Source organism: Cryptomeria japonica, chromosome 3 (genome assembly GCF_030272615.1).
Source record: "Cryptomeria japonica chromosome 3, Sugi_1.0, whole genome shotgun sequence".
Classification (NCBI taxonomy): Eukaryota; Viridiplantae; Streptophyta; class Pinopsida; order Cupressales; family Cupressaceae; genus Cryptomeria; species Cryptomeria japonica.
The window spans coordinates 100,879,346-100,894,049 of NC_081407.1; positions in this window are offsets into that span (position 1 = coordinate 100,879,346).

A 14,704-nucleotide genomic window follows, 5' to 3' on the forward strand; every position below is an offset into this window, starting at 1 on the left:
GGATTTGAAGAAATCATTGAATTGGGTCACCCTGTTAAAGGATTTACACAAAAGCCTATAAAAGCTACCCAGTTAAGGGATTTTCCAACTGCTGAAATGGTTAGAAGTCAATAGGTAAATCACTGATCTGATAACAACACACAATGCCAGGACAGATCCTCTTTAGCTCCTTTGCTTCTACAATCACACTCTGCAAGTATCCACACACTTCTCCGGTCTAGCAATAATCAGGTATCTCTTCACTTGGATACACACATAACATTTGCCAACAACTTCAAAATGAAAAACATCATCGACCTTATAGGAAATAGATAGGTCGGTAGCATAAACCCTAAACCCTAAACATTTAGGTTTATTAGTTTAGTCAGTTCAATCCTAACCATTAATCATATTGCATTGAATACAATAGTCTTGAACAGATCTCAAGACACTCTCCAACGTTCAATCTTTGCCACTTCAGGAAGATGATAACTCATCACGTGCTCTACAGAGACTTCGCACATTCCCAAGGTAGATAGGATCAGTCTTCTCCATGCAAGATCCTCAAGGAAATCCTTCACGCACACAACATTGATGTGGCAACATGGTTTGATCTTCATAACAATGCTAACTCATCACAAGATATCATTGGTTGAATCACAAACTTGAAATGCATCAACCAGAAACCCTGAAGCTGAGACTACCAACTGGTAGTCATATCAAATGAAAACCCCAATAGAAAACTTTGCATATACCAGTTCTCATTCCAACATATCGCTTCACCTTTTCACAAATACCAGTTCACATCATCATATCGGTTCTCACATCAACATACTGATTCTCATGCCAGTTTGCTTTCTTCAATATACTGGTTCATACTTCAGCATATTGACATCAATGACAACATACATTATCATCTTGTCATCAAGATTTGCACATATGCCAACAAACCTATCTTCATCAAGTGTGAATGAATCCTATCATACCATACTCTCAGTGCTTTCTTTAATCCATATAATGCCTTATGCAACTTACATACCATGTCTTTCTCATCAGTTAGAGCATAACCATCTAGCCTCTCAATGTATACTTCTTATTTTAGTATTCCATTCAAAAATGTTGACTTTACATTCATCTGGTATACTTTGAATCCCTTGTGTGTTGCAAATACAAGTAAATTTATGATACCTTCTAGTCTAGCCACTGGTGCAAAAGTCTCACCATAATCTTCTCCTTCTTCTTGTGCATAACCTTTTCAAACCAATCTAGCTTTATTGTGAACTACAACACCATCTTCATTCAGCTTGTTCTTGAAAAAACCACTTAGTACCACATTTTTATTTACCGATTAGGGTACTAGAGTCCAAGTGTTTTTCTTCTCAATTTGTTAAAGCTCCTCCTCCATAGCTTTAACCCAATGATCATCTCCAAATGCTTCCTTAGCAGTTCTAGGCTCAATAGTGGAGATCATGCAAAAATTCTCTCTGATTCTTTTTCTGGTCAATACTCCAACATCCTTATCTCCAATAATTTTCTAAGGATTGTGATTGAGTCTCATATACCTCAAAATAACATAATCATTATCTTTAGGCTCTTCTCCATTGTTAACATCATCTTCTTCTGAATCTACCTATTTCGGTTGAACTGGTACAACAATATTCTCTTTACTGGTTTTAGGTTTCATAGGTTCTGGTTTCAAAAACAAAATTCAAGGATCTTCATCCTTTTTCTCCACACTAGTTTTCCCTGAGACTTCAAGATACTCATTCACTCGAACATCAACATTCTCAATGATTCTCTATGTCTGGTTGTTATAACATTTGTAGTCCTTACTCTTGGTGGAATAACCAAGAAATATACCTTCATCACTTTTAGCCTCAAACTTGCTAATATAGCCACCTTTCTTAATAAAAAATTTTCTACCAAATATATTGAAATATCTAACATTAGGTGATCTACCATACCAGTATTCATAAGGAGTCTTGTCCTTACCTCTTTTTACCAAAATCTTGTTCATTGTATAGACAGTTGTGTTGACAGCTTCTCTCCAAAAAGTCTTCGCTACACCTCCTTGTATCAACATTGTCCTAGCAACTTCAACAACTGAACGGTTGTTTCTCTCTACAATACCATTCTGTTGTAGTTTCCTCATTGCATAAATTTGTCATTTGATACCATTTTCGTCACAATATCTAGTGAATTCCTTAAAAGTAAATTCTCCACCTTGATCAGTCCTCAGACACTTTATCTTCTTACCACTCTCCTTTTCAGCTAAGGCCCTGAATGCCTTGAACTTACTAAATGCCTCTGTTTTATCCTTCAAGAATGTGACCCACATCATCCTTGAGCAATCATCAGTGAAGATCATGAAATATCTATCACCTCAAATACTTTTAGTCCTTATTGGTCCATAGAGGTTTGTATGAACCAAATCTAATAGATGTTCCACTAAAAAATATTTTCTTGAAAGTTGAGGATGTCATCTTTCCCAACTAACATTCCTTACATAGAGAATTAACTAGTTTGTCCAACTAAGATAAACTTCTCACTATCTTTAAATTACTCACTTTAACAATGTTATCAAAATTTATATGACAAAATATCCTATGCCAAATCCAACTATCATCTACTTTAGCAATTAAACAGTTGCTTATTTTAGGATTCAGGTGAAACAAGTTACCTTTAGTCTAATTTCTGGTTGCAATCAGTTCACCTTTGCTTCCATAGATTTTTCACATACCATTCTTAAACTCCAATGAGTATCCTTTGTCATTGAGTTGGGCAACACTCAATAGATTATTCTTTAGACCTTCAACCCAGTAGACATCATTTGGACTACTCTTTCCATTAAGAGAAATAGTTCCCTTACCTTTAACCATGCAGGGTGAGTCATTACCAAATTGTACAACTCCACCATCAAATTCCTTCAAAGAAAGAAATTTGCTCCAGTCACCGGTCATGTGATGTGGACAACCACTATCAATGATCCAATCATCATAATTATCCATTCATGAAACTAAAGCCTTCTAATTAGATGTTTCCTCTTTAGTGGCTACAAAAACAATGTCTTCATTAGCATCACCATCAGATTCCTCATCAGTGATACCACCATCAACTACAATAAAATAATCTCTTTTGCCTTTTCCCTTGTACTTCTTGAATTTCTCTTGTTTGTGCTCATTATCACCATCAGGACAGTTAGTAGCTATGTGTCCAATCTTGTTGCATGCAAAATATTTTGAAGGTAATTTACCTCTATATTGATCGATACCTCTGGGCAACTGCTTGGCCAACAATGCTTCAAGCTCAACCAAACTATCTTCATCATCAACTTCTCTGCTAGATCTAGATTCATGACAGTGACTAACATCTCTACTTTTCCTCATAGATGGGTTAGAAACAAAATCTCTAAATGTTGATTCAGATTTCTGAACACTACCATCATAACCATTTAATTCAAAAGCAGTAAGCCTACCAATGCTGGAGTCAAGGGTTACCTTGGTTTTGTCAATAGATTCCAAATCCTGAATGACTGCAACTTGGATAGCATAGACTAGTAGAAGGTTTCTCAATACCTTACTAACCACTGTGGCATCTTCCACTTTACCACAAACACTCTTGATCTTACCTACTATCTCTTTTATCCTTTGACCATATTGTTGGATATTCTCACCTTCAACCATCCACATGTCACCAAACTTTCCTCTTAGACTTTCTTCCTTGGCAATCTCTTCAAGTTTCCTCATATGTAGTCTCTAGACCATGGACATCTACATACTCTACATCAGACAAAGGACTGATAATAGCATCCAGTGCTTGATTATTATCTTGTTGCTTTTTTTTTCTGATCACCAATCATAATCCCACTAGGTGCAGCATACTAAGTATTAACATGTTATGAGTATTGATTTCCAAGACTCTTGATATAAATTTTCATTCTATCGCTCCATATCCTATAGTTCTCTCTATTAAACTTTGGACCTTCCTTCTTCATCATGTTCTACAAGATCTTTACCTCAAACTGTTAGGCTTAGACCTTAGAGGACCTAAGAATCTCTTATACCAATTGATGGTATGATGAAAGAACAAGGATCCGGTCAACTACTAAGAGGGGGGGTGAATCAGTAGATAGAAAAACTGATAAAATTCACCAATCTCAAAATTAATCTCTCAAAAGTAAACTTAGAACTATCAATGCAATATCACTATCAAGATAAAATTGTCAAGCTAAACCGGTTGACTGTTACAACAAATTAACAGTAAAAACTTGAAACTCACAAAAATCCAAGTACTTTTACTTGACATAAGTAAAACTTCATTTAATATTGTTGTCAGTTATCATGACTTATCAAAGTGGATTAAGTAGTTAATAAAATCAACCATAGAGAACATAACCACAAAAATATTCACCACTTGACACAATATTTTTCACATGTAAACCCAAATGGGAAAAACTATCTGAACTCTTTTGAAGTTTACCCTATTAGGAGCCAAGCCTATTAAAGCTTTTCCAAAAAGTCCTATTAAGAACAGATCATGTTAAGGACCACCCGTTTAAGGAATTGACTATAATGCCTTGTTAGAAGCAATAACCTATGAGGAGTAACCTTTTTAAAGGAATTAGAATCCAAGCTAATGGATCATTTTGTTAGAGGATTTGAATAGCACCAAGCTTATTAGAGCTTACTCAGTTAGGGGATCTCAATCTGTTGTAATTGTTAGAAAACAATAGGAGTTTGTTGATCTATTTGAATAGCACTAGACTTGCTTGTTCATATCCTTCTCCTATTTTCCTTTACTCAAATTGTAGATACATCATCCGGTTTGGAAACCACACACTCAACTAAAAATTTTCCAACTTTGAAACTAAACAACTCATCAACCTTATAAACAAATAGATTAGGTTGGTAACACAACAAAAACCTAATTCACATAGAGATTACAAAAAGTCGGTTCAAGTATGATCGTTGGATTACATAACAATCTCTACACATCATTCAAGAAAGCATCGATTGCTCCTTGATCATCACTTCATTGAGCTTACTAACTCATCACGCACTTTGCATTACATGCAGTATACTTGATCATTCCCAAGACAAAAATTGTTACCTCAATGTGCCAAATACACTTTGAAACTCTCTTCATACAATATGCATAGATGCCATAATCATTACCATTCACCATCAGATCATAAACCAATATAACCAATTTAACAAACTTAATCGGTTAGGGTTTATCAAAACAATAGGTAGGGTTTACCTATTTAACACTCCAATACTTAGCAATACCAGTTCACTCCAAAAACTTACCTACTGGTTACAGTTTCCTTTCACTAGCTCTTCCTACCAGTTACAAAACAACATTACAATAATATCATTACTAGTTTAATTGACATCAATGACAATATTAAATCTCATTAATGCAATCTTCATGCAAATTCCAACAAAAGGACCTATTGGCAAGCATCAAGAGGTTATCACAGAACTGATCCATCCTCATTCTCAACTTGCAAAAGATGAATCAGGACTAGGATATGGCCAACATATCCAACTTCTACAAAATCAAGATCATTAAAATTCCCAAAGGAAAATAAATGAGACATATAACGAGAAATTATGGAAAGATGTAATACACCAATCAGCTAAGAAGACAAAAAAATAACAAGAGGATGAAGAATATGAGAAATAAGAAGAGGAGCTCGCTATTCAAAGAGAGGAAGCTTCCTATAAATGGATACATCATGTAACAAGACCTGATCAAGCTAAATCTGAGCCACAACATGAAGAGGAACCTATTATTCAAAGGGAGGAGACTGTTTATGAATAAATCTAAAGAGTACAAACAAGAATAGAACCCAAATCAATACAAGCCAAAAAACTTGTATCGATTATCAGTGACCTCTTCTTACCATACAACATTCATGTTAGATTCAGTGGGGTAACTTTAGATGGTGATTCTGAAACATATTCCAATGAGTATGAATGTGACACTTGTTCTGATGTCATTTAATACATTGAGGTGGATACAATCCATACATATACTGATGGTATGATGAATTAATAAGGATCCAGACAACTACTAAGAGAGGGGGTGAATCAATAGATAGAAAACAAACTAATCTTTCACCAAAATTAAAAACCAACTCATAAAACAATTCCTTAACTAACCGGTTCAAACACTAAACAATAAACTGTAGCTGCACTTACAAGTTTATGAGTTAACTGATATAACAAAATAACAATATAACAAATATAAAACATCAAACCATTTTACCAAAACATGAAACCACTTTACTAACAATAGTAAAAGCACATTTCATATTACTGTCGGCCATCTTAACATAGCTAAGTGGCTTTATCACTTAAGCAAATTAACCATATCAAAAACATAACCACAAAAACCATTCACCAATTGACACAATGATTTTGACGTGGAAACCCAAATGGGAAAAACCACTATGGGGATGAATACCCACAAGTATTTTGAACTCTTCTCAAGTTCACCCTTTTAGGAGCCAAGCCTATTAAAGCTTTACAAAATGTCCTATTAGGAACAGATCCTATTATAGAATGCCCTATCAAGGGATTGACTATAATGCCATATTAGAAGCAATACCTTATTAGGAGTAACCTCGGTAGAGGATTTAAAAATCCAAGCTAATGGATCACTTGGTTAGAGGATTTAGAAAACACCAAGCCTGTGAAATCTTACCCTATTAAGGGATTTAACTATTATAATTGTTAGAGAACAATAGGGTTTATGCTAATCTGGTAAATAGCACTATCTGCTTGATCAGATCCTTTTCAACACTACAACAAAACAACTCATCAACTTTATAGGCAAAACAATAGGTCGGTAATACATCACAAAACCTAAGATCTCATAGAGATTACAAATAAAAATTGGTTCAAACATGACCATTGGATTACATAGCAATCATTGCACATTGTCCAAGACAACCTCAACCACTCCTTGATCACAACTCATCAAAACCTGTAACTCATCATGTGGTTTCCACTTCATGCAATGCACTTGCTGATTCCCAAGATAAAATAGTTATCTCTATGTGCCAAAAACACTTTGAAACTCATCACATGCAACCATGCATATGTGGCATAACTATCACCTATCACCATTTGTTCATAGATCAACACAAATCAACACAACCGATTCACCAAGCTCCATCGGTTAGGGTTTGGCACATCAACAGGTAGGGTTACCAATTGATCTCCTTACTTCTTAAGGAATACTGGTTTCTATCACTTGCACAACTACCGGTTCCAAAACAACATCATTGCCTTTTACAATTGAAATCAATAACAATACTTGAACTTCATAATACAATCTTCATGCAATATACGAACATATACACCCATACCTTCCAAAGGACAAGGTTTGAGGCCTAGATTATTTAAATTTAGACCACTACATATCTATGAGGCTAGTGAGAACGAGAAACATCAATATGAAATGGCAAACATCAAAGAGAGTACCATCGAAAACCTTGATACAGTCATAGAATTTGATACATCCAATGACAACTATGACAATGTCTCCATCATGACTCTTAAAGTAGCAGACCTTGACCCACCAAATGATTTCATACCTCTCATATATCTTGAACTTATAGATTGGGAACCACTTGAACACATTGAGATGCCAACCTTTCAAAATGATGATGCCATTATCCAATACCTTTCCTCAGTCAAACCAAAAACATGCTCCACCAGTGAATCCCATAATGATGTATGCAATCAATAGAGTGCCAAGTCTCTTAGTTGCAAAATGAACAACATCAAAAATTGATCTAATGGTGAAAACCATTTAATGGTAGTATTAGATCATAAAAAGGTAAAAACAAAGGATGTATCCAATGGTGAAAACATCTTTCAGGTGCCTGAGGATGTGATACTTAACACTCTTCCTGAACATTATCAGGAAAGATCTGCAATTTTGATTGAGCCAACTCAATCAATCAATATCGGTACTAAAATAGCAGCAAGAACCATACATCTAGCAAAATCATTAATGGAACAAGAAAGACCTAACTTTGTCAAATCCTTCAAGGAGAAGAAAACCAATTTTGCTTGGTCTTATGCAGATTTGCCAAGGGTTGATCCAGATCTTATCATGCATTGCTTATCTATATCTACTAGAGCTAAACCTGTCAAACAAAAACTAAGAAAGATGAACCCACTTGTCGCCATATTGGTTAAAGCGGAGCTAAAGAAGTTACTAGATGTCAATTTTATCTGACCTATAAACTATACCAAATGGATCTCTAACATTGTGTCAGTATATAAACCAATAAAAGCATCAGGATTTGTACAGACTTCAAGGACCTCAACAAGGCCTATCCAAAAGATGTTTTTCCTCTACCAAGCATCGATACAATTGTGTATCTCATGATAGGACACACAATTCTATCACTCATGAATGGTTTTTCAATCTACAACCAAATCAAGATAGCTCCAGAGGATTAGGATAAAATGGTATTCACATGTCTGTGGGGTACATATTGTTGGAATGCCATGCCTTTTGGTGTGGCCTATCAAAGAGCAATGACAACAATCTTCCATGACATGATGCATACTTTTATGGAGGATTATGTCGATGAATTGCTAGCCAAATCATTCACAAGAGTAGGCGACTTGGACATTGTTGATAAAATATTTCAGAGATGAGCAATTCAATGTCAAATTAAATACTAAAAAGTGTGTTTTCGGGGTCACATCCAGAAAAATATTGGGCTACATTGTATTAGAAAAAGGCATCGAGGTGGATCCCATGAAGGTCCAAGCTATCATGGGAATGCCGCCTCCAAATAACATTAGTCAGCTACGATCTCTTCAAGGCAGGCTACAATATATTAGAAGGTTCATTGCTCAATTAGCAGACAAATGTCTCCCATTCAACCATCTAATTCATAAAAATGTACCTTTTAGATGGGAGGACAAGTGTGCAGAATCATTCCATCAACTGAAGAAATATCTCATGAATCCGCCCATTTTGGTGCCACTTATAGCGGGTAAACCACTCATTCTCTACATATTAGCAACAAAAGTGTCACTGGGGGCATTACTAGCACAGGAAAAATCAACGAGAAAGGAAAGAGCCATCTATTACATGAGTAGGACACTTAATGACTACAAAATCAAATACACATTCATCAAAAAAGCTTATTTATCTATGGTGTTTTCTTCCCAAAATTTGCAACACTATATGTTAGCTCATACTATCAATCTAGTAGCAAAGATCGACCCACTAAAAGGCTTACTCAGTAAAGCCACTCTCACAAGGAGGTTAGCAAAATGGGTCATGATCCTAAGTGAGTTTGACATTCAGTACATGGAACGAAGGGCTATCAAAGGACAAGCAATAGAAGATCAACTAGCTAAAGCACCCCTACCAAATAAACATCCACTATAGGTGGAATTTATAGATATAGATGTACTCACTACTACACCAAAGTAATGGACCCCATACTTTTATGGATCCTATATGCAGCATGGATTGGGTGCTGGCATCTTGTTTGTTACTCCAGAAAGACAGATAATTCCGAGATCCTATAGGTTGATGTTCCCATGCACCAATAATATCACTGAGTATGAAGCTCTAGTGACAGGAATCAAGATATCCATGGAGTGGAAAATCACATAATTGAAAGTCTATGGGGACTCTCAATTAGTTATCAATCAGATCAATGATGACTATCAAATAAAGGGCGATAAGTTAATGCCCTACAAACGCATGGTGGATGATTTTAAGAAATACTTTGTACACATCACATTTGAGAAGATTCCAAGGGTAGACAATAGAGTTGTTGACGCAATGGCCACCATTTCCTCACTCCTAAAAATTCCAAATAGAAATAATCATTATAAATTCTTGGTGGAGTAATTATTTTCCCCTACATATGACAATCTAGAATCCCAAGTCATCTATTCACTAAATGGTTCTGATTCACCCCTTTATGGGAAGATATATACCCTCTTGAAAGACAATACCCTTCCATGAGACTTATCTCATAACAAAAAATGCATCTTTATATGACAAGCAACCCACTATACCTTAACCACTGATATGCTTTATTGCAGAGGTCTTGATGGTACTCTTCTTCGATGCCTTGATCAGAATGAATCTAGCTCCGTCTTACATGAGCTTCATGAAGGTATTTATGGAACACATTCTAGTGGTCCTACTCTTGCCAAGAAACTTCTGAGGATTGGATATTATTGGCTAAAAATGGAAAAAGAGTTCTACCAGTTTGCTAGGAAATATCCTAAATGTCATATTCATGGAAATCTTATACATGCACCAGCATAGTAGTTGCAACCATTCAATACATCATGGCCTTTTTGATAATGGGGACTCAACCTAGTAGGAAAGATTCATCCTTCCTCCTCAAATGGATACAAATTTATCATCATAGCCACTGAGTACTTCACCAAGTAGATTGAGGTAGTTCCATTGACTACAGTGACTGGTAAGCAGATAGCTTCCTTCATTCTAAACTACCTCATATGTCGCTACAACATCCCTAGTTCTATTGTCATATATAATGGACAACCTTGCAAAAATCAAGATGTAGATGAACTTTGTGAGCGATTCCATATCTAGGATCACTTTTCAACACCTTACTATCCACAAGGGAATGCCCAAGCAAAGGCCTCAAACAAAATAATCTTGAAGATCCTCAAGAAGATAGTGAATGATGCTGGTAAAGATTGGCATGTCCAGCTTAATCTTGAACTTTGGGCCTATAGAACAAGTATTCTCACACCTATAGGAGCTACACCGTACTCATTGGTGTATGGATCAAAAGCTATCCTACCTATTGATGTAGAGATTCCATCACTCTGGGTATCATTGAAAGGCCTCATTCCAGATGAGGAGTATCGATTCAACAAAGTACAAGAGCTAGAGCTACTAGATGAATGCTGACAACATTCCATTGATCATCTCAAGGCATATCAGCAATCAATGTGTCAAATCTACAATCACAAGGTCATCCCAAGGGCATTCAAAGTTGGTGACCTAGTCCTAAAGGAAAATCCTCGAAATCAACAAGATTGAGAAAAGAAGGGAAAATTTGAACCCAATTGGTTGCAACCCTTTGTCATCATATCGGCTTATGAATCAAGGGAATATTAGTTATCAACTTTAGAGGGGGACATTCTTGACGAGCCAACCAACAACATCCATCTAAAAAAATTCTACACTTGAGTCGTCCAATGCACGGATCAAGCAAAAAACCAAAAAATAAATTAAAAAAATGTCACTAGGGTGAAAACCTGGTAAACAGGTGCCCTGTGGCACACAAAATTAAAAAAAATAAAAAAAGAAAATACCCCAAAAAATTGAAAAACAGATCAAAAAGTGTAATAAAAACAAGTGAAACCCAACAATAAGCTCTATTTGTGATAGAGAGGCCCCTCTATCTATCGGTACTTGCATCATATCTTTGGCTCCATCTAATCTAAGCCCATAGCCATCGCAAAACACTTATACATGCAACATTATCTTGGACATATTTAGCGTAGTCATTGTCCCTAATTGTCTGAATTAGTTATCTAAATCATATCCCATCATGGCTTGATGATTAGTGTACATATCCATATCGGAGTAGTATTGACAGTAAGGGGCAAAATCCTGACCTCGCTGGGGGCATCTCGCCTTGTGGGATTAAACAATAAACCAAACACATAGTAAGATAACAAGGATCAGAACAACCAACAATGACCATAGCAATGCAAGAAGGTTAGGCATCAAGGACATGAACTGATTTCAACTGAACAAAAGATCTATTTGCAAGATTTTTATTTGACAAGAATACATTTCCGATAGCATGCATACTTAATTATGGTTGTTAATTTTTTCTTGTCATATCTCCTAAGCAACTCAAGGATGTCTCCAATACTAGAGAAGCAAGGAAGGAATGTGATGTTTTCTTTGTCTGTTGTTTGGGAGTGAATCCTTCTACTATGCAAATTTGTTGTATGACATGATCCGATGGCATGTCACTGAAGACATTTCAGATTTGTATAGGACTAAGGTTAACTCTTGTCTATTTTACGCAAGCAACACTCAGGTCGGCTTGGTTCAATTATACCTCGATGCTTGTGTTGTCTTGCAATATCAAAATCCATGTAAGTTACACTCAGGCCATTATGGTTCAATTATACCATGACACTTGTATCAACTTTCAACAAATCAAGGCTTGATGATGAAAAAATGGAAGCACTGGCAATTTGATCAAAACAAATGACAACATTGAGAATGAGAATGCATATCACATTCAGATTGCATTATCATTTTCATTATCATTTTAATCTGCATTAGTTTCACTATCATTATCAATTTCATATCATGTTAATTTTCATTAAATTAAATTATCATTTTAATCTGCAATAGGTGCACTATAACTATCATCATCATATCAGATTAAGGTTGCATTTAGATTGCATATCATTTTAATCTGCATTAAGGTGCATTATCATATGATGTTAATTTTCATCATGGTTAAGTTGCATTATATTACATTATCATAGCTCATCTCATTTCATTTACGAGTGCATTAGTTGCATTATAAGCATATCATTATCATTTCATTGCACATCACATTTTCAAAATACATCTCATATCATTGCACATCACATTTTCAAAATACATCTCATATCATTGTACATCTCATTTTCAAGATACATCTCATATCATTATCATTTTCATCACACATCTCAAAATACATCTCATATCATTATTTTCAAGATACATATCATATCATTATCATTTACATCTCATTTTCAAGATACATCTCATAGCATTATCATTATCATTTTCAATCACACATCTCATTTTCAAGATACATCTCACACCATATCATATCCTAATCATATTGCATTCATCTTGCATCATCATTGCATCTCATGTCAATGTACATTCACATACATGAGCATTACATATCATATCAAAAGGACATTTTGCATGATAAATGACATCATCAAAATCATACAAAAAGTCCCAAAACATGTTAAACACATTTATATCCATGGACATACATGCATTGCATTTAACATAAAAATGACAGAAATGCATTCATTCATATCACTTGCAAAAACATATAGTTAAGCAAGATCATCAAAACATCTTGAGAATATCACCCGCAAAATATATAGATCGTAACATCACATCATCACACACATCACCTAGGAAATCATCTACATCATCAAAGTAAAAATCATATAGATCATGCATATCATATAGCTCATAAAGGAATCTATAACATATAGAAGCATATCTAGTATAATTTCATCATGCACATGTGTGACCCATGCTGATCTAAAGGAAAATCAAAGATATAAGTTAGAAGAATCATCAGTGAAATAATAAATTTCTAAAGTCCCTAGATATCATATCAATAACAAAGTCTATAAATCAAGCAACATCAACATCTATCAATGAATCAATGTGTATCATATCAAAGAGATCAATAAAAATACAACAATATCCATCTCGCAGGAATCATCAGAGAAACAATTCTTTGTGTATAATAAAAAAAATGGTACATCATCATCATGCAAGAGGATAAGAGTGTTTTCCTCATGACTCTGACTGCTTGGCCCCAAAGCCACCTGCACTACCACTAGGAGGATCTCTCTTAGGACCCATCACACCCTCACTCCCTCTATGTCTTTGAGAGCCCCCGCACAGAGAAATGATGACATAACTAGGGGCATGATGATCTAGTTGCACAACCTGAAGGTACAAAGTCCAGTAGTACTCAACTCACATCGTATGATTTATGAGATCCATGATAGTATCCTCAGTAATACCATGTGTGGCTGCCTACAGTAATGATCACACTATCTCCTCTATGCGGCCTTTCTACTCTATCTTTGTGTCTCTCTTAACAGTCACTTGTGCTACCTGTGCCTGTAGCTAAGAAATCTATCTATGTGCCTGTGTTAGTTGTGCCTATAGTCTCTGCACTAATGACTGTCATCCTTCTATCTGTGTCTGTTGCTGATGTGACGATACTGTGATCCAAACTAAGGGTGGTCATGGTTCCTGAGGGACTTGTACTAATGGTACCTATGGTGTGCTCGCATATCCTGTGGCTGGTGGGGGCATATCCAACCTCCTCTAATGTACCAAGGGTTGCACATCCTCCTCCTCCTCATCATCATCAAATCCCATGTCGCCCAATCCTACTCTCCCACCACCTAGCTCCTTTGACTCTGTCTCCTCATCAGATCCATCATTAGAACTCTCCTCCTCATCTCCACCTCCTATGGTTGCTATATCCTTTTCCTATACAAGGCCCCCATGACCTAGCATCTACCTCCATCCACCACCTCTAGCCCTCACCCAATAGATCCTTCTCTACCTCCTCTCTAATCTCCACCACCATCCCCACCAAAATCCCTACCTCGGCCCAACTGTCCTTAGCCCTGGACCACTCCCCAATCTCCCCCTCAACCTCTCATCACCCTCTCTATACCTTGGCCTTGTTGGCCCCCTCATTGTCCCCCATCGCCACCATCATCATCATCATCATCATCATCATCAAACACATCTAGTGGTGGTATCGACTCTCTTGGCCCTATCAATCAAGGAAAATGATGGCTCACAAAATAAAGGACATAATCCTGGTGTATGCCTACATCTGTCACTTCAGGCCTCATATCCCACACAACAATAGGAAGAGAGTCAAACTCTACACAAG